This window comes from Muscardinus avellanarius (genome assembly GCF_963383645.1).
Source record: "Muscardinus avellanarius genome assembly, chromosome: 15".
NCBI classification, from domain to species: Eukaryota; Metazoa; Chordata; class Mammalia; order Rodentia; family Gliridae; genus Muscardinus; species Muscardinus avellanarius.
In genome coordinates, this window is record NC_137801.1 from 34,185,008 (window position 1) to 34,206,204 (window position 21,197).

Genomic DNA, 21,197 nt, shown 5'->3' on the forward strand with positions numbered 1-21,197 from the left:
CAATTCACCAATAAAAAGACATAAAGTGGCAAAATGGATTAAAAACCAAAATCCATCTACCTGCTGCTTACAAGAAACACACTCTACAAGTAAAGAGAGTAACAAACTCAAGGTAAAGGGCTGGAGCAAGGTCATTCATGTTATGCAGCCATCCTAACAAATGTGAAGTGGTATTTCACTATAGTTTTTATTTGTATTTCCTTAATGATTAGTTATATTATGATAATGATGAGTGATATTCTTGTGTTTATCGGTTATATAAAAATCTTTGGAGATTCATTATTTACTTTAGTCTTTTACCTATTTCTAAATTGTATTGTTTGCTTTTATTATTGCTAATTTTTAGGATTTCTATTTGGAATATTAATATACCTTCAGATATAGCAGTTGAAAATACTTCATCCCATTTTATCAGTAACTTTTAACTCTGTTTACATTGTCTTTGGATATACAATATTTTTTTATTTTTTAGGAAGTTTGTTTGTTTATTCTTTTGTTGCCAGTGCCTTTGAAATCATATCCAAAAAATCACTGCCAATTTCAATGTTGTGAAGTTTTATGACCCAGGTTTTCTTCTAAAAGTTTATAGTTTTAAGATTTACATTTAGGTCTTTTATCTATTTTGAGTTAATATTTGTATATGGTATTAGGTAAGGGTCTAATTTTATTCTTTTTCATGTAGTTATTATTTTTCAACAATATTTAGTGTAAAGATTATTATTTACTTCACCAAATGTTCTTGGAAATCTTGTAAAAAATAACTTGACCATATATGGAAGAATTTATTTCTAGGCTTTTTACGTTACTCCACTGGTTTATATATCTGCCTTTATAGCAGTACTACACTGTTTCAATTATTGTAGGTTTATAAGGTTTGAAATCAGAAAATGTACATCTTCTAGCTTTATTCTTTTTCGAGATTGCTTTGGGTGTTTAGAGTTCATATTTTATGTTAGGATAGATGTTTTTCTGAAAAATAAATAAATAAATGTATGATAGTTTCACCTTAAAAAAAAGAAAAAAATCCTCTGGTAAGAAAAAAAGCAAAAATAAATATTAAAATGTTATCTCTAAGTCATCAAAAGCTTGATATCAGACAAATGAATTTGTTATGTGAGATTATCATTGTTGATTTTGGATAAATTGCTATAATATTAGATGTCAACCACTAAACCAAGCATGGGAAGGAGGGATGTGGAGGGAATAGGGTGGGGACTGGGTAGAGGCTAATTGGGCAATGTGTACATGTATGTCTACACAAGTTTTTTATCCCATTATGATGTATGAATACAGTGCGCCAATAAAAAGATTAAAAAATAATATTTCAAAAATCGACTTATTCTTTAGACAGGTAAACCTTAGAACAAATGAGATATATTATTATTATTATTATTATTATTATTATTATTATTATTATCATCATTATACTGGGAATGAAACCCAGGGGCCCTCTACCTCCTAGCCCTATTTTTTATTCTTTTTTTTGAAACAGTCTCACTGAGTTTCAAAGGGTCTCACTAAGTAATTGAGGCTGTCCATGAACCACGCTCCTCCCATCTCAGCCTCCCAAATGCTGGGATTGCAAGCATGTGCCACCACACCTGGCTTTAAATGAGATTCTTAAAATTAGCTTAACAGTACCAAGCTAAAAGAGGAATAGATAGATTACCTTTGGGGTGGGGCATGTAAGAAACAAAAGAAAAACATGACTTTTTATTGTTCATTTTCTTTTAGTCTCTCATGTAATGATAATTACTTCGACTTTCTAGTTTTGTTATTCTAGAAACATTTATCTAGAACACTTGCTGTATGTCAGACACTGTGTCAAATCCTGCATATTTAATAAAGATGAGTAAGACCAGTCCATGCCCTCAAGGAGCTTAGAGTCTAAAGAGAAGGCATACAAATTTATGTTGACAAGACTCAGTACAATCACAAAGATAGCCTGAGGGTGCAGTGGGAGTACAAAGGGAGAAGATAAATCAGAATTAAATAATGGAAAGTGGGTATTACAGAGAGAATTGTTCTTATATTGAGTCTTAAAATACAGACAGGGTTTGTTAGATAAAAAAGAGGAAAACACTGAAAAATAAGAGAGTGAACATATGAAAAAATGGCCATGAACCACTCTAAACATAAGTTCATGAGCATAAGTAGTTTGCTCATGTATTGTATGGTTGGAACACAAAATGTTGGGAAGATAACAAGAAACAATCTGAGGTCTTTAGTTGGCAAATGACAATACTTGGCAAAACTAAAGTTTCAGGGGTATTCCATATTAAGCTAATGAATTTGTATTTTATCTTGAGTGTTACAGGAATTCATTGAAATATTTTAATTTTTTTTGTGGTACTGGGGATGGAACCCAGGGGCCTCTACCTCCAGGCTACACTCCTGCCCTATTTTATATTTTATTTTGAAACGGGGTCTCATTATATGGCTGAGAGCCTCACTAAGTAGCTGAAGCGCTCTTCAAACCTGTGTGATCCTCCTGTCTCAGCCTCCCAAGCACTGGGATTACAAGCATGCACCACCCTCCCAGCTGAAATATTTTATATATGGGAGTGACTGATCAAATTGGGGTTTCACTATGACTACATTGGCAATAATGTGGATAATAGTTCGGAGAAGACAGGCTTTATCTCTTAGCTTATTCCTGATGATAGTGGATATGGGAGAGCAGGAGGTATGAATGAATGGGGATAACAAACTAATAATCTGCTTTGGGAATATCTTTGCACTATGTATTGTAATTTGGTGTTTCTTGAAGTCATTTGTCCATAAACTTTATTTTTTCAAGGAACTAATGAATAGAACTGGGTCGATGTGGTGTGGAATTCCAATGAAGGAATCTAAGTTTATTTGGTTTATGGTTAATTAATGAGTTATGTAGACCAGAAATATCAACCAAATGGATAGTAAAGATGAATTTAATTGTTAACATGTTGAATTTGAGTTGAGAGTTCTGCAGAAATGTATTAAGTAGTTGCATGTATAGTTTGAATGGTGAACAGTAAACATTAATAAGGCCAAACTGAAGTCAAAGATAAAAATGACTGTAAAACATTGTGCTTTTGTTTAGATGCATTGCACAAATAAAAACCAATCTGTTATGTAAAACCCTTTAAAAAGGAGACCTTTGAACCAATAGTATTCTATGAGAAAATTCTGAAATTGAAGTAGGAACCATAAGATTGAGAATATTCAAAGAGTTAGTAAAGTGAATTCTTAATGTTCTCAACACAAAGAATGATAATGCTTGAGACGATGGATATATCAATTACCCTGAGCTGCTCACTCCATATTATATTCATATATTGAACTATTACAGGGTATCCCATAAGTCTGTTCAATTATTATATGTCAATAAAGTTTTTAAAGGATGTAAAATAAGGAAACAGCTTAAATATTCAAAGTCAATTCAGCCTAACTTAATAAACTTTGTTGATCTAAAATCACTTGGACAGAATAATGCTTTTGAAAAATGATTCTTAACTTTAACAAAGATATTTGAAATAATTGCACAGAAGTTCTTTGAACTAAATAGAGACAGAGGACAGAATAACAATAAAATTAAGTAAAAATACTAACAATGTGCTCAAAAACTGGCAATGAGATAGATAGTAAGTTGTATGCTATGAGGCACTGTCCTTGGCTTTATTCAAATACTATAATGGAGTATTAGGTAAAGATATAAAAGCCATTTTCACTAATCTGTAATAAGTATCAAAGTCAAAGGGTAAAGACTGGCTGAATGATATTTAGAATACAAGAAAATCTCAACAGAGAAAATAAGGGCGGATTTCAAGGTCCTGCACTCGAATTTCTCAAAATTACCTGAAAAGTACTTCTTGGTTTAGTTGTGGCTTTCAACTTCCTCAACAAACAAATTGAACAAATAATAAAATAGAAACCAGGAGCACCTTAAAGAAGAATTTTCAGACATTATCATGAGCAGAAACTCATACACATGTGATAAGAGGACCAACTAAATAAAATGGGGCCATACAAAAAGTTTGAGAGAAACATAAAAACTTCTGCTCTATAGAGATGTCACAGGGGGTCAGGTGGAATAGGAATCCTATACAGTGTACTCATAAAAGCTAAAACTAGAAGTATCAGATAAACATACCTTTCTTGGTTAATTTTCATAATGCATTTGCCTATAGCGGAGAGGGTAATAACACTGACTCTGGAGCCAGACTTTTCCAGCTTCACTATTAATTGGCTGTTTTCCAGCTACACTATTAATTGATCGTGGACAGACCTACTTAGTTGCCTGCCGCTTCTTTTCTCATTTTACTCATCTGATCATTGGCATGATAATAGGATCCAGCTTCTATATATTTATTGTCAGAATTTACTGACAATATATTTGAGCACATAGATACCAATGCCTGCTGTGTGAATTGCTTTAAATGCCAGCTCCCATTATTATTACTAGTTAAAGAAGATAGCACAGTGCCCAGCCCCTTCTCCGTTCCTATAGGAAACACTGTGAAGAGATTTAGAGAGGAGAGTATTTATGCAGCTTCGAATATTTTATCGGCCATTGGTGCGCCCGTGTTTACAAGGTGGTGTTGGTTCCCACATAGTTCCCCTCAGAGCCGGAAGCCGGCTGCAGAGCCTTTCATCCCAGGACCTAGGACAATCCTCACGTGGTTGTCTAACCAGCTTGGCTACTCTTTTCCTTGTGAGCTCTTCTTCTTGCCTTCATAATTTAAATTTCATTATGTATTTCTGACCTCTGTGTCAGTGAACAATTTGCTTCTGGTTCACTCCAACTCTGATCACTGGTGTTTGCTGAGGGAGAAGGACAGCAAATCAGAAAACTTTACTTTTTAAAACTGCTCAGGAATAAATTGATGTCCATAAAACTTCAAACATAAGGAAATATTATATTTTCATGGAAAATGAGAAAAAAGTAAGACCGAGGGCACCCTTGAGATTTTATTTCTAAGTTGTGACTTACATATAGTATACATTTAATATATGTGCATATATCTATAATCAACAAATTATATAATTTGAATGTACAGTCTACAATCTTTATGTGTGAATTAAGTATATATTTTTAAATAGTGGCTTAGGTTCCTTACACTGCTGTGGTATATCCTTGGCAATCTAAAATTTTTAGTTCAGCTCTTGGGATTATATTCACTACCCATTCCACTCTATTTCTGGACCTCACATTTCTCACAGTGAGTTACAAGTAAATCTGGAGTCACAGACTATTAATTAGTTCCTTGAAAAAATAAAGTTAATGGAAAACAACTTCAAGAAATACCAAATTAAAATAAATAGTGCAAAGATATTCTCAAAGCAGATTATTAGTTTGTTATCCCCATTGATTCAGTAAAAAATAAATTTACCTGATTTGTCCCTAATTTATTCTTTCATAAAATTACTTTCAGCCTATGACCCATTAGTATTTTATAAATCTAGTATTTGGTGGATGAGTTTGAAATTATTAATGTTAGCTGCCTTTCTTTGAACACCTACTCAGCACTCATTTATTCTTGAAAACAGCCCATTAATTAGGGCAAACATATGTCCCATTTTGCCTGAGACAGTCCCAGATTATTGATGTTGATTCATTGCAATTATTAATTACTTTCCTTTCTCTCTCAAAAATATCTTTGTTCTGATGAGCAATTATAGAGATACTCAACCTATAGCATATTTACCAACTAATTTTAAAATGTTATTATTTTGTTTTGCCTTTCTGCAGGCTAACCTTCTGCAGACAGAATTTTTAATTATGCAAATAAGATCCTTTAATTTCTCAGCTCATGATTCTTCAATGGCTTCCTAACGCCCTCAGAATGAAGTCCCAGATGGAGTCGCCTCAATCTATGGGCCTCAAAGGCCTAATGAATTAGCTGCGAGGTGCACCTCTGGTGCCCTGGGTTTCAGTTTTTTATCACTCTCCTAGATTTTGTCCAGCCTCATTGGGCTCCTTACTGTTCCTGGACCCTACCAAGTGGATCTCTACCTCCAGGCCTTTACTATGCTGTTTTACCTCTTGTCTAAAAATATCCCTAATTATTCACATGACCTGTTGCCTTTCTTCATTTAGTTTTCTGTTCAAATTTCCTTTCTTCTAACCGTCTTGTCTAAAAGTGATTTCCTTTCTTTATCCTTTTTATCTCCCTACATGACTTCTCTCTTTCTTTTTTAATTTGGCTTGCACGTTGTTCCTACTATTTTAATTTCGACATAAATTAGCAAAATGTTTAAAAATAACTGCATATACTTGCTTACTTTCAAAGGCTGACATTTTTTATAATGTTCCAAATTTTCATGTAGTATCTTCCTCAGTTTTAGATACTTTGGCAGGCACTCTCTTGTTACACATGTGCAGCCTTTTGACGAATATGGATGAGATCTACCTAGTTCACTTTGGGAAATGGAGCTGTAATTGAACCAGAGACACACAGAGGCATAGAGTTTTCTAAAAATCACCCAATACAACCTCCTACATAGGAAAATATACTAAGAATAAGAAATCTTTCATTCAAGTGCTTCAGTGGGTGGGTGGACACCTATTTCAGTTTGTGCCTCATCTTGTTCTTTAGATAGCTTCCCCTGCCTGCCTAGGAGTGTCAATCCCTGGGCCATCTCATTCCCCACACTGCCAGGAAATGCCCAGAGCTTAACAGTGAAGACATATGATTCCCCTGTGGATGCAAAGAGTGGCTCAGGTTGCAAATAGTTCTGTAACTTAGGACAAAGTCCCACCTTCTTAACAAGGTACAGGAGACAATCTCACATCTAAACACTTGAGCAATAGAAAACATTGATATGTGATTGACCTTGAGGGGAAAAGGTTTGGAAAGGGGGTTAACAGAAACGGGAGCCTTCTGAGGTACCAATGATTTTTTAAAATATACGTTTATCAGTACATTGTAATTATACATTATAGTGAGGTTCCAAGTGATTAAACATACACGCACAGAGCACTTGGTGTGCTTCCCTCTGGATCCAACTCACTCCTATCTCCTCATACATGTGAGTGAGATTGGTAGCCAGACCTTCCTTCATATATAGACACAGCATCATTTCCATTGTTTCCTTCCTTAGTCCTTCTCCCCACCACCAATCCCTTCCCACTGGCCTACTGGACTCTCTCCTCATTTATCTGAGGTCTTCTTTGTTTATTTTCTACCTTTCAAATATGAGAGAAAATATATTATCCCTGACTTTCTGGGACTGGCTGATCTCCAACATTCTCTGAGGGTTGAGTGCATGGGTACACCAATAAATTTCATGTTTAAAAACTCATTGGGTTTCATAGCTGCAGGGTTCTATAGACCTATTATACTTTATTAAATAGAAAATAATAAAACAAAACAATAACATTACCATTTGTGATGCTGGGCTATTTTTAGTTTCCCATGTGTAATTTGTCACATTTTTTCTTTTTCTCCCAGACTTTGCATACACGGATGCCTCTACTGCATCTCCACTGGTCTGTGAGATAATTCCTTCTCATGGTTCTCACGGAACTGTCTCAAACTTGTCTGTGTGACTTTCTGCCCTAGTACACTCTGTGTCCTTCTGGACTGTGTCTCCTGGCATTCAGTGTAGCCTCAGGTGCCCAATAAGGTTGGACGAGGGGGATATTTACACAATTACACTGGGGTGATATGCTGGAAGAGTTCAAGTCTAGGTGCCCTGGAATTTGGTTTTGTCCCAAACCAAACATATCTTCTACAATACCCTGAATTAAGCCAAAGCAAAACAGTTGATACATGGAATTATCAATCCAACAACAAAAATAATTTTCAAAAAACTTTATTATTTTAGAACAGCTACATATGTATAAGGAATGTTGGTTTTAAAGATGTCCAGGGAGCTTAAATAGACATTCTATAAACTGTTCTATTCTTTCCACACAGAGAACCATTAAATAGCCTGTTCTCCATGTTAAAACCACAAGTCTGTGTCAAATTAGTTCTCTCAGAAAGAAGATGAATTTCAACCTCATTCTTTCTGGAATCTTTCCAAGACTGACAGCTACATTTCATCATAAGCATTCACTCTGGTCAACTGGTAGTAGATACCTGAACTTCTCTACTGAGAGTGATGCTGTGATTGTTTAGGCTCAGTCAATAAAGACGACATGATTGATACCTGACATGGATGCTGTGAGATTAGGGAGCCCAGTGAATCAGCTACCCCTCAACTGGACTGTAAATCATTTAACATACCAAGGTTGTATCCAGATTACTTTTCTATAGAATTTCTCAGAGCTTGTGATGTTGGTATGTCCTCTACATATCTGAAGCCACAATTGCTTCTATGTAGTATTTCATAGATTTTCCCCCTTTTCCTTGAGATCCTTTATTTCACCAAAATTATAGAGGAAAACTTGGTTTGGAAGGTTACACTCTTGCTGAACTTTGAGAGATATGACTACCAACCTATGAATAATTATTGTACATTCCTTTGGAAAAAAAAGTATGCAGTAATTTAGGTGTAACTTATTTTAGTTATACTCAAAACAATTATTGATGGTAAGAAAGGAACTTTGGGGCACATGTTTATTATATTAGTTATCTTCTTAGTCTGTATTTCCCAAAAGAGAACAGGCTTTTGACTATGGGACATAGTTATTGAACATAAATATATAAATTTGCTAAAATTTGTTTTCTTGTAGTGCAATGTTGGGTATGTATTCTTAGAATACTGTTTTTTTTCCTCCTCCTTCTTTGCCTCCTCCTTTTTCTCTTCCTCTTTGACCTCTTCCTCCTCTTCTCCCTCCTTCTCCTTCTCTCCCTCCTCCTCCTTCTTTTGGAGGTAGTGGAAATTGAACCCAAGGAGCATACTACTTTCATCCTAAACCTCTAGCTCAATTTAATTTTTTTGTTTTAAACAGAGTCTCACTTGGTTGTTGAGGGTCTTTCTAAGTTGCTGAGGCTGGTCTTGAACTTCTAATTCTTCTGTTTCAGCCTCCCAAATCCTGGGATTACAAGTGAGCCCCATTATGCTTGGCTGTTTTTGTTTTCCAGTGCTTTGAATTGGTTAAGAAGGTACGTAATATAAATTTATAAATTATTGTTGTTCATTATTGATATGGTTGCTGATCATTGGTAATATTTAAAATAATTTATCAGGATCTAGAGATATATGGTTCTAAGTCTCTAATGTGATAATTTGCTTTCCCTTTCCCCTACAGTTTCACTGTAGATATTTATCTTTTAAGGTAAAATAATATTTATTTATTTTAAATGTTTTGTTTTATTATTTTTTCTGTAAAATATATTTTATTTATTTAATATTTTATTTATTTATTTAATATTTTATTTTATTTATAGGTGGAACATATTGAAAATGGTGTACATTTAGATTGTACTTCATGCCCCCCCCATTTCCCCTCCCCTCTCCCAATAATGAGTGTCCAGGTAAAATAATATTTAAATTAATGACAGAAAAATAATCTTTGGGAAAACAATATACAAAGCCATCTTGAATGTATAGTGAAGTAAAAATAGAGTATTAGAAGTTGGGTTTGACCTCTATTTCTCTGCAAGAGCATGATTAAAAAATGAGGAGAAAAGAAGTAAGCTTTCAACACATTCTTTTTGAAGAACAACAAAAAAACCTACAACTTTCTCTACAATTACTCTTAGTTAACATAGATTCTATTAAGCTAGGCTGGGTGTGGTGCACGCTTGTAATCCCGGTGCTTGGGAGGCAGAGATAGGAGGATCGTGCAGGTTCGAAGCCAGCTGCACGCACTGGCTTAGGAGACCCTGTTTCCAAATAAAAATGTAAAAACAGGTCTGGGAGTGTAGCCCAGAGGTAGAAGGGCTTCCAGGAACCCCAGTACCACCAAATAAAATACATTCCATTATAAGTTTGATAAAGGTAAATGCACAACAGATTCATGAAAATGTGCATTAAATTCCCAAATGTCCCATGCTCATATGCAAAATCTAAAATGTAAGTTGAATGTCAAGTTGGCTTCTTGTTCTTCATTTTAGACTTATGAATTGGAATTTGAATGGGACTTAGCATGTATGTGAGATGAGTCTTTGAATACAGTACAAACTTTCATTTAAATCATTCTTATCTCATTTTTTTCTTTTTATCCAAATCTTTTTTACTACATAACCTTGAAGAGTGGCAGAAAAGGTGTCAAAAATTTCAATACACATCTACTGAAATGTGAGTAATATGACAGGTATAAGGCTAAGGAAAAAATGTAGTCAGAAAATAATAACTTAGCCTCTATTTCTCAAAAATTCAGCAATTTGGAAACATTAATTTATAGAGTTATTATTGCTATTTCTTATTTAGTTGGTATTGGGAAACACTTTCAAATGATTATTTATTAAACATATAAAATTCTTTCAGCTAATCTGAAAGAATAACTGATATTATTGTGCTTGTTACTTCTTGCCAACACCATACTGAATACTTTTTATGCATTAATTTTGTTATTTACCCCATTTTTAATGATGAAGCAGCTGTAGTAGCACAGTGTAACATAGAGGTAAGCACAGACTTCAAATTCTGCCTTCTCTCTTTACTAACTGTATTACCTTGGGAATGTTATTTAACCTTTCTGTTCATCAGTGTCACCATCTGTGAAATGGGTGGTTCTCTCATGGGGTAAGCGACAGGACTAACACATCAATATATATTATTTGCTTAGATGTATGTTTACAAAATAGTAAGAGATCAATATGTATCATGATAGGTTTTTAGTAACTTGCCCAGCATGGCAGTAAATATCATAGTTGAGTTTTGAATAGACTTCTTTGAACCTGGAACTGAGGTTTTAGGTTTTTATTTTAAAAAAAGACTTTTTATTTCATAGCGTGTATTTTATCTCTATGGCTAAAGTGAAGGTAAAATTAAGATTAGAAATAGCTTGTTAAATTATGTTTCTATATAGTAAATGATAGCTTTCAATTGATAGTAGCCAATAGTATCATTTTTTTTATCACAACTTGTCTCTCCAAAGGTAGGTAGGTAGGTAGGTGACTTAGGTCAAAAGGGTAAATTTATATTTATTTTGTGTATTTTCATTATTTATTGGAATCTAATACATTGCTTTGAATAAACACTCAATAGATTCTTCTATCTCATTTACCCAAGACACATTTTATTCAGAAAATAATTTAACACTTCTTGTTAAAGAGTTTCCTTTTATTATAATATAACCTCATTTTCAAAATATACTTTCATTGGTACATTGTAGTTTCACATTATAATGTAGTTCAGAGTAATAGGTACATACACACACACAGAACTTGGCGATATGACTTCAATTTTTAGTCTTTTGGTATGACTCAATATTCATAAATAAATGTTTTTTTATGTATTTAACTTTTTGATATCTGAAATTATAGTTTTCAGGATCATCTTCATGTTATGATTTGTAGGAGGAAGAGAGTTTAGTGTTCATCATCAACCAAAGAGTATTAAGCCAATATATCCCAGATGCTCAGTGTTAGTAGCAGGTTACTTCATAAACTCAGAGTTGAAAGACATTTGAGATTTGTCTAGACTGGCCTGGAAATGTGACCACCCTTCTGTTTAGCAGATAGTGATGGGGGAATAAATCAGTCTTTTGGGAGAAACTCATTTGATTTTAATATTACAAGGAAAATATCACTATTAATTGGTTATAATAGTAAAGTTTTTATTTGCATTTTGCCACACAATCCCTTCATGATAGTCACTACTTAACTTGCAGACACAAAGCAGAGACTTGACAGAAAGTAGGCTAACTGTCCAAAGTCTCCCAGTCATCAATACATTGAAGAACTAGAGTGAAACTCTGGAATTCCAGCTGTCTGTACACTATTCCCTTACACTCGGATCTCTTTCTCTTTATGTAATGGGAGTTGGACAAAGGGGCATACTACCTCTGAGTTACACCTTCAGACTTTTTATTTTGAAACAGAATCTTACTAAGTTGCAGAGCCTAACCTCAAACCTGTGATCCTCCTGTTCCAGCCTCCCAAGCACTAGAATTACTGGTGAGCATCATTTTGCCCAGCAAATTGCCTGTTTTTAAGAAAGTTGTTGCTATCCAAAATTAATAAGCCCTTTCAAGATGGCTGTTTGATGACTTGCTAAAGTATAAGTTTTAACTTTGCAGTTGTCGTTAAAAACCATGATATCACACATACAAACACATAGACACACACATTTTACAGTTTTTAAATAATCATGGATAAACTGGGCATGGTGGTGGAGGCTTGTAATCCCAGTACTTGAGAGATTCAGATAGGAGGATCGCAGGTTCATGGCCTCAGCTACTTAGTGAGGCCCTCCACAATTTAGTGAGTCCCTATTTCAAAATAAAGGATAAAAAATCAGGTTGGGGGTGTACCTTGGAAGTAGAATACCCCTGGGTTCAATCCCCAGCACCACAAAACAAACAAACAAACAAACCATCATGGATAGGATACCTATAGGATTCAAATTAAGGAATTAGAGAGATAACAGTTATCTATATCAGACAAAGTTCTTGGTACTTAATTGAAAGGAAGAAGGCCAAAACAAAAGCAAAAATATGATTTTTTCAAAAAAGAAAAGTAAACAAAAAGGTAAGTAAACAGCAGTAACCACAGTGGTGAACCATATACAATATTAAAATAAATGCTAGGCTTCTATTATAACATCTATAATCCTAAAAACACTATAATCAGGGATGGTGGGGTCACCAGGTAACAACTGAAATAACATCCAGTCATGAGCTAAGTACAATTTTAAATACTGGGTTTTAGCTAGGATATCCACCATACTAATAATTGTAACAACATGAATAGGAAGGACAAAAATTACATAAACTCTATAGTTCTAAATGATGGTAATAATATAGGTCGCTAGGAAGAAAAACATAGGATAGGAAGGCAAACAAAAGTTTAGAATAGTCAAAAGGGGAAACAGAAAAGACAAGAGAGAGGTAACAAGTAAAGGCTATAAAGGTGGGAAAAAGTAGATATCAATCCATTTCTTTACAGAGAAAACTTCATTTTAGATATGCTGAAACTTTAAAATAAGAGATCTCTGTCAACAAAGATTACATCAGGAATCAGCAATCACCTGAGAGAAAAGTACTTTAAAAAAATCTTCAGTTGTAGAACTGGGGTTTTTGTGTTTTTATTGGTGCATTATAGTCAGCTTCACATTATAATGTAAATCATGCTGACAGTAACAGACATGCACTCCCTCTTGGTCCTCCCTCCCTATTTCCCTCCCTCCCAATACGGAATACCCAGATTGGCTTTGGTATATATTCACATGTATACACATAGTCTCTGTCAGGTGTGGGACTTTTAACTTCCTCTGTTGAAACAACTGAGACTGCCCGCCATCTTTTTTACTGTGATGAAAAACTGGTTCTTACTCTTGGTTGTGCATTGAAACTTCCCGGGGTGGAATATGAAACATAAAATCCCCTTGCCTGTGTCCAGGAGCAGATCTGCCTCCTCTGGGTTCAGATAGACATCAGTTACCCTACAGGGTTCTACTGAACAGAGTCAAGAACTGGCTCATTCCAGGAGAAGCCAAAGGGATATGAAAAGCCATTGTCTACTCAATGACACTAAGCGACATCTGAACCTGTTGACCTTTCTTTCATCACTTATATTTTGCTATTTTGGGGATTAAACCCAGGGATGTTACACCTCCAAGCTATGCCCCTTGCCTTATTTTATTTTTCATTTGGAAACAGGGTCTCACTAAATTACTGAGGGCCTCACAAAGTTGCTGAGGCTGGCTTAAAACCTTTGATCTTCCTGTCCAAGCACTGGGATTACAGGCTTGTGCCACCATGCCCGGCTCCTTTCATCACTTTATATACCTTAGAAAGGTCTTCAATAATTCTCTGATTGTCAGTTTTTTTTTTAATATCTTGCTATGGGACTTGAAAATAAGAGATTGAAAATAAAAATAAAGAAATTAAAAGAGGTACTGTGTGAGCAGATCACTTCTGGTCAGAACACCAGGGATCTGGATTCTGGGGAATCTCTACCTTCCATTGTTTGACCTTGGAAAAACAGATAACAGATTGCCTTGCCGGCCTTCCAGTTCCTCCAGCACATCCCCTAGCCTCAGGCCCTCGGTGACATTTGTAAGTTCTTAGAGTCTTTAGAATTCTCTCTGGGACCACTTAATGTCTCACAGTTTTTTACTATCTTTTCCTAGTCATCTTTTCTTCTGATCCAAATTTTCCATTCTTCTGAAAAAGTAAACTCCTACTCTTCTTTCACACAACACTCCTAACATTTAGCAATATTGCTTTTCATCAGAGCCCCTTAAAAGCACTTTCTCCTTCTAGCTGTTATATATAGTTCAATGGACTGGCCAGCAGTCAATCCAGTTTGGTGTCATTATGTAGACAGAAACAACCATGCTCTATGCTGTTTGGGCAGATTTCAACTTGCCTGTTATACTTAGCCACTATGAATTAGCTTCCTACCTTAGCTGACTAAGACATACAGCACGAAAGTCATTTTGTTTCCACACAAGACTGTCAGCACTTCCAGTTCTCCTTGTAACACATGGATGGTCATCACTGAATGCTCAAAAAGTCAGGAGTCAAAAGGGCAAGTCGCTTGACCTCCTTCAGTTTTCTTCCACCAATGTTAACATACTACACATACAATTAGCAGTAAGTCATTTTCTGTTACCTCTGTTCTGCTGTTTGAATTCGCTTGCTAAAGAGAAGCAGGAGCAGGCATTTCTCGGGAGGCATGCACACTCAAAATGTACTTGGTGTAAGCAAATGAGGAAACCTTAGAGGGTGACATGTATGGGCTGCATCTGTTCACAAATACTAGCGGCATCATTTATATGAACCTTTTACATATTGAAAGTTGCAAAGACTCCTGCTGTGCTGTTCCTTTTGGGAAGCCGGCTGGTATGTAGTGTTTAATTAAGTATTTTAAAACCATCCTTTTGTAGGCCTGTTCCACTTTAGTTAAAGTTATGACAGCTTGTCTCTGTTAGTTTAAAAAAAGAAGGCATAGTTTATTTCTCTCTCTCTCTCTCTCTCTCTCTCTCTCTCTCTCTCTCTCTCTCACAGAATATTACAATTTTTTCAGTGAAGTAAAATAGCCTATTTTTAGGAAGGCAGAAAGGGTAAGTTTAAATAAAACTGAACATATTGTCCATTTAAAAACACACATAAAAGAAAAATTTGATGAAAATATATTCTTGAGTGTTATAATTATTTTAATAATGACAACACATTAGTAATGAAATGAAACCACATTTCTTTCTTCTTTCTTGGACAGTTTTTTAGTTGTAATGGAACAATCAGAACTTGGAAGAAACTACTACGTAAGTATTCATTTCTTTTATATCTTTTAAGCCTTTTTCAGGTATCCAATTTATCCAGAGAACATCTCTTTGGTCACTATTATAAACTACTTTTATTCTTACTTATACTTATCATTTTTGACGTTGTGTCTAAGGAAGGCAAATCACATTCAAATATGACATTTTTTCCTCTCTTTTCTCTCTATTTATGCTCTACTATAAGACTGCAAACTAAGTTATATGAAGAGTTGGTTCACATCTTAGCTGGATTATACGCACATTATTCTCGACAAGATAAATCTTGAATTTAAATTTTATTATCTTGCATAAAAGTGATTTTAATTCAACCAAGAAGCCCCCAATTTTATAGGTCTGACCTATAATTTTTTTCCTTTCTTATGTTTGGCAGGAGTTCACAGACTTAGCTCACGATTTTTAAGAACTGCTTTAATTATTTAATAACTACAATTTGGTAATTATCTGGAAGAGCACTGTAAAGTAAAATTGATCTGACTTGGCTAGGGTAACCATTATTCCAGAAAATATAGCATAGTCATAAAGATGTTGAGGTTCCTCTTATCTTATACCCACACTTTTAATTTGAACTCTAAGGCATGCAACTTGTTATTTTTCCACAATCTATTCCCGAACATCACTGATAACAAAATGATAATAATCTTTGGGAAAATTTTCTCTCCAGTTCTTAAGTTTTCAGTCATTAACAACAAAAAAAAAAAGAAAGAAAAAAGGAAAGAAAGTGTGACAAGAGTGACTTGTTAAAGGTACTGAGAGAATCTAGGGCTTACAGCTGGTTTCAGCAACTTCAATTTGCGTAAGACCCCATGTTTGTGAAAACAACCCAAGAATCTTTGAACAGGATGTAATCAACCTCCGAGCTGCTGAGAAACATTGCAAAAAAAAAAAAAAATGACTTCAGCTGCCAAAAATAATATTGTAGTTTACAAGCAGCTCTTCCTATATCTAAGGAAGAACTACCCGCACGAGTAAGTTTTTGCTGGCTTAGCAAGAACAAGCAAAGAAAATGACAGATCCCACCTACCCCACCCTCGACTACGCAGTGAGTAGCAGAACTGTACAGGAAGCTGTGGCCCACTTCAGAGATGCTGGCAATGCCGGGGAAGACTCATATCCACAAAATTCCAAACGGTAAGTGACCCAGGACAAAGGGATTTTATTTGGCAGCAAATCTGTTTTGTCACTTTCCCTCCGTAGCCAAGCTGCCCTGTCCTGTGAAGGCAGAGCTGTTAAATACCTCTTAGTCAACAGTTCCAACCTAAATCAATCTCAATCTCTCTCTCTCTCTCTCTCTCTCTCTCTCTCTCTCTCTCTCTCTCTCCTCACTCCTCTCTCTCTGTCTCCTCCAATATATTAACTGGCATCTTCCCTTAAAGGACCTGAAGGATTCAGGAGGAAATATTCACGAATGATCCTTTAGATAAGTTTCATCACAATAAAGCCCTGCACCTACCTTTGTCAAGCCTGCGCAGTCTGCGTGGGTGGATGTGCAAACAAGATCCGGTGTGATGGCTTCTCAAAATTTACCAGAAAGAAAGGACCTGGGATGCTTGTCCTTTAAGTGTCTCTAAACATGGTTAGCATAGCTGGATCTCAGCTTATCTGTGCCTTTCGGCTCTTGCTTCCATACATGGATCTGTTCCCAACAGTAACTCCAAGCTGTCGAAAAGAAGCTATCTGGCAGCTCTTTGCTTCATCCAACACATGGATGATAAAAATACACATATAGAGATCTTTCCAGCCAGACCCATTTTCCACCCCATGATCCTGCCACTACATGATTTTGCAAATATGCTTTGGAGATTGGCATTTCTACTCTCCAGATTTTAGGAGCGCAGCCAATTTTTACCCAATTCCCACATGAAGTTTTTAGGGTATGGGTTTGTTTAGCTTTATGAAAATAGAGACACAACTATGGTTCTTTACCAGCATCTTCCTCCTTAAAGCTTTTAGTAAGGAAATGTTTATTGGACCTAAAAATGTTTAGTGAATTAGAAATGAACAGATGACATTGCATGTGAATGAATAAATATAAACCATGTATATGTATTATTTTATTTTTTATTGGAAATGGTTGTTCATACTTTGTATTACTTGTCATAAAGGAAGAGGTAGGTAAGGTTCAAAATAATTAAGGTCTCTAAGGGTGGAGAGGAAGGTTCTTATTTAAATAGCTTCTCATTTAGGCTACTGTGCCAGTCCCATTAAGCTACTACCTAACACATGGTTTGAGATTCAGAAAACTTTTTAATGTTAATGAATATAAACTTAAACGGAATACTGATTGTTACATTATTATCAGAGATATTTTAAATGAGACCTAACTGTGACCTAATTCTAAAACAGGAAATAAATCCCCCTCTGCATTGGTTAGCCTTTCAGTTCTTTTCAAATTTAGCTTTCATTTTCACATCTCTCTTTTTTTAATTGGTTGTTACTCTTAATAACAAGAGGTCAAAATATTGAGTTAGAGACTTTTCCAATGATGATTTTCCATTGATTATTTTTTTAAAATCACATTAAACACTTTTGGCATTTTTGTTTGAAGAAGTAAAATAAATTTGAGGCATAATTTATTTTAGTGTGTGTTGAACATGAAATGCATTTGCTTAAAATATTGCAGAGGAGAAAAAGGAAGTAGGCAAAGCAAGATTAGCAAGATGAGAATGCTACAGGTGACTGAGAGGTCTAGGGGCTCATTATATTAATCTCTCTGCTGTTATGTTTGTTTAAAAATTGCTACTGAACATTTAAAGAGAGAGATAAAAGAGTACAAAAAAGTGTATTAAAATAAAATAAAACCAGCTGAGTGTGGTGGTGTACGCCTCTTATTCCAGTACTTGCAAGGCTGAGACAGGAGGATCACAAGTTTGAGACCAGCGTCAGCAACTTAGCAAGGCCCTCGGCAATTTAGTGAGATCCTTCTTCAAAATTAAAAAAATAAGGGCCTGGCATAGTGGTACACGCTTGTAATCCCAGCATTCAGGAAGCAGAGACTAGAAGATCACTGTTCTCTGACAGCTTCAGCTACTTAGTGAGGCACTTTGCAACTCATTGAGACCTTGTTTAAAAAATAAAAGGACTAAAAAATATGGCTGGGGGTGTATCTCAGAGGTACAATGCCCCTGGGTTTCATCCCCAGTACTGAAAAAAAAAAAAAAAACCAAAAAGTAAAATAAAATAAGTATGGGGTATAGCCCATAGGAAGAATATTCCTGGGTTGAATCTCTACTATCACAAAAATCATATAAAATAAATAAAAAACAGATAGATTAATAACAAGCATGAGAAATTTGGGGATTGAATCATCCATGTTGAAAAGTTCTAAGGTCAGAACAAGAAAAGATGAGATAATGCTTTTTTTTATTCAAAGTATTCTAATATGCTGACCTCATTCCCTTTATCTCCAATCAGAGCTATTCTATATAATATTTATATATATAAATACTATATATAATATAAATATATATAATATATATTATATAAATATATATAATATAAATATATAAAATATATAAAATATATAAATATATATAATATAAATATATATAAATATATAATATTTATATTCTATATAATATAGCTATTCTATATAATAATATTTTTTATGTATTCCACCTTTTATTTATTTTTATTTTAAATTTATTTTTTAATTTTATGTGGAACCTTACTTTATATCTAATGAAGGTTAAGACATGAAATTTAAAAAGCCAGCCTATTTTAACTCAGTGCCAAACATGATCAATGGTTGACTTACTTAGAACCCATTCAATGCCCCCTGATCCTTTGAATTTTCTACTTTTAAGTCCAAAAGAAAAACCCTTTATCCTAAGGACAACCATGACCGTGCAACAGAGTTATGCAGATGGTGCGGATGGGAAAAACTTCCGTTCTTCCTAGTGTCATTGAAGAGATATAAACAACTCTTAAATTGTCCCTCTGGACTTGAGGTAAAAAAAAATTTGATACAAATACAAATACCAGTTCTAGATTCTAGATTATGGATTTAGGGCTGAGCTCTGGTTCCTGCTGTTATTTACTGTCTGTATAATGTCAATCATGAGACAAGTTTTATCTCCTCCTCTGTTAGAGAACCTTGATTCTCTAGCATCTACTTATCTTGTGAAATATTACATGTGATATATCTTCATACATTGGAAGAGATGACATCATTGCAAGGTGCTGATTATTAATACATGAGGCGGTTAACACAAAGGACCCACAGTGACTCCACAGCTAATTATAGCAGGGCTCGGGAGTCTGCTTTCTGTTGAGAGAAGCATTTGTAGATACTTGCTCTGACTGGCTTAACTTCAGACCTCTTGGGAATTCTGTGCTAAAGTTAGGAGCATCCCAGGTATGGGCTGCTTGTGTATTCCCAGTTGTGTGTGCCCATTTTGGGTTGGCCAGACTTCGTTGGCAGGTTCTCAGAGAGGTTTGCTGTGGAAGTGAGCCAGTTTCCTGCCTCACCTCAGACAGCCCGTACTCCAGGGAAGGGGAAGGCTCCGGAGACTCATTTCTATTCTGCTCTTTCCCAACTGTGGAGGATGCTGCGGGGTTCATGTTTAGAAAAAATCTGCTGATAAAGAGGTTAAAGGCTTACATTCTTGAAAAAGTTCAAATGGGTTTCTGTGAACCTTGCAAATGTGGAAGTCATGGCTTACCAGATCAACATCTATTTGCTTGTGTGGGTAAGAAAACAGTAGTTCTATGCCCTATTTCCTAGGCACACACAGAAATGCACGCCAGCATCACCAGAACTTATCCTTGGTCTTGTGCAGTTCAGCTCAGCATCTCTTCTGTTGTCTTTACTAACTTTAGATTGTCTCTGTAGCTTTCCTTATTGTGGGTCTTCATTGGAATAGAATAGAATATAGAACACAAAATGTGGTTTTCACTGAATAGTTAAAGCTATTATTTTAAATAGCTTTGTTGAGCTACAACTCCCCTGTCATATCATTCACTGAGCTAAACTATTCAGCTATTTTGATTCTTTTCACTTAGCAGAGCATTTTCAAGGTTCACCCATTTGTAGAAAGAATCAGTAAGGCGCATATTGTTGTATTTTCCTCCACTTACTTCTCTACCCGTGACCATTAAACTAGAAGATTGTGGAGGACAGGGTTTTGTGTTATTTGCATTTGTGTCTTCAGTACCCATCAGTGTTCTGTCCTATATTAACCTCAACATAAGTTTGTTGAAGAATTAGACACATTCCTAAATGAGTGAAAATATAAGAAATGGTAGTTAACTCTCAACTAGAGACCATTAACTTGGCAGCTCTCCTGGTTATGTAAGGCATAAGAACCTTAAATACCCTACTGTCCACCTGGATGAAGACTCTTAGAGAAGTCAGAAAAAAGAGCACCCCAAATTATCAACTATATCCTGATTGAACTAAGTAATTACCTTAGTTTCAATTACTCAATGCAACGGGCCATCATGTTAGCATAGATCATTTGGAATGAATTATGCACACAAATTAATAGTGTAGAAGAAAGTGAGGATTCTATTATTATTTTTTTGTACTGTATTTGATATTAAACCTTGAGGTATTAAACCTCTGAGTTTTGTTTCCCAGCCCTATTTTAATTTCTTATTTTGAGAGTGTTTCATTAAGTTGCTAAGGCCCTCACTAAATTGCTGAGGCTGGCCTCAAACTTTCGAACTTCCTACTTCATTCTCCCAAGGACTAGGATTACAGACATACACCACCATGCCCATATGAAATATCTATTTTCTTTCAACATTAGAAGCAATTATGTTTAACAAACAAGTAGCAAAAATGTAAGTAAACCATTCATATGCATATTTTTATTTTGAATTTAATTTATAGTATTATAAATCAATGGCTAAATTCAGGATTAAGGTAA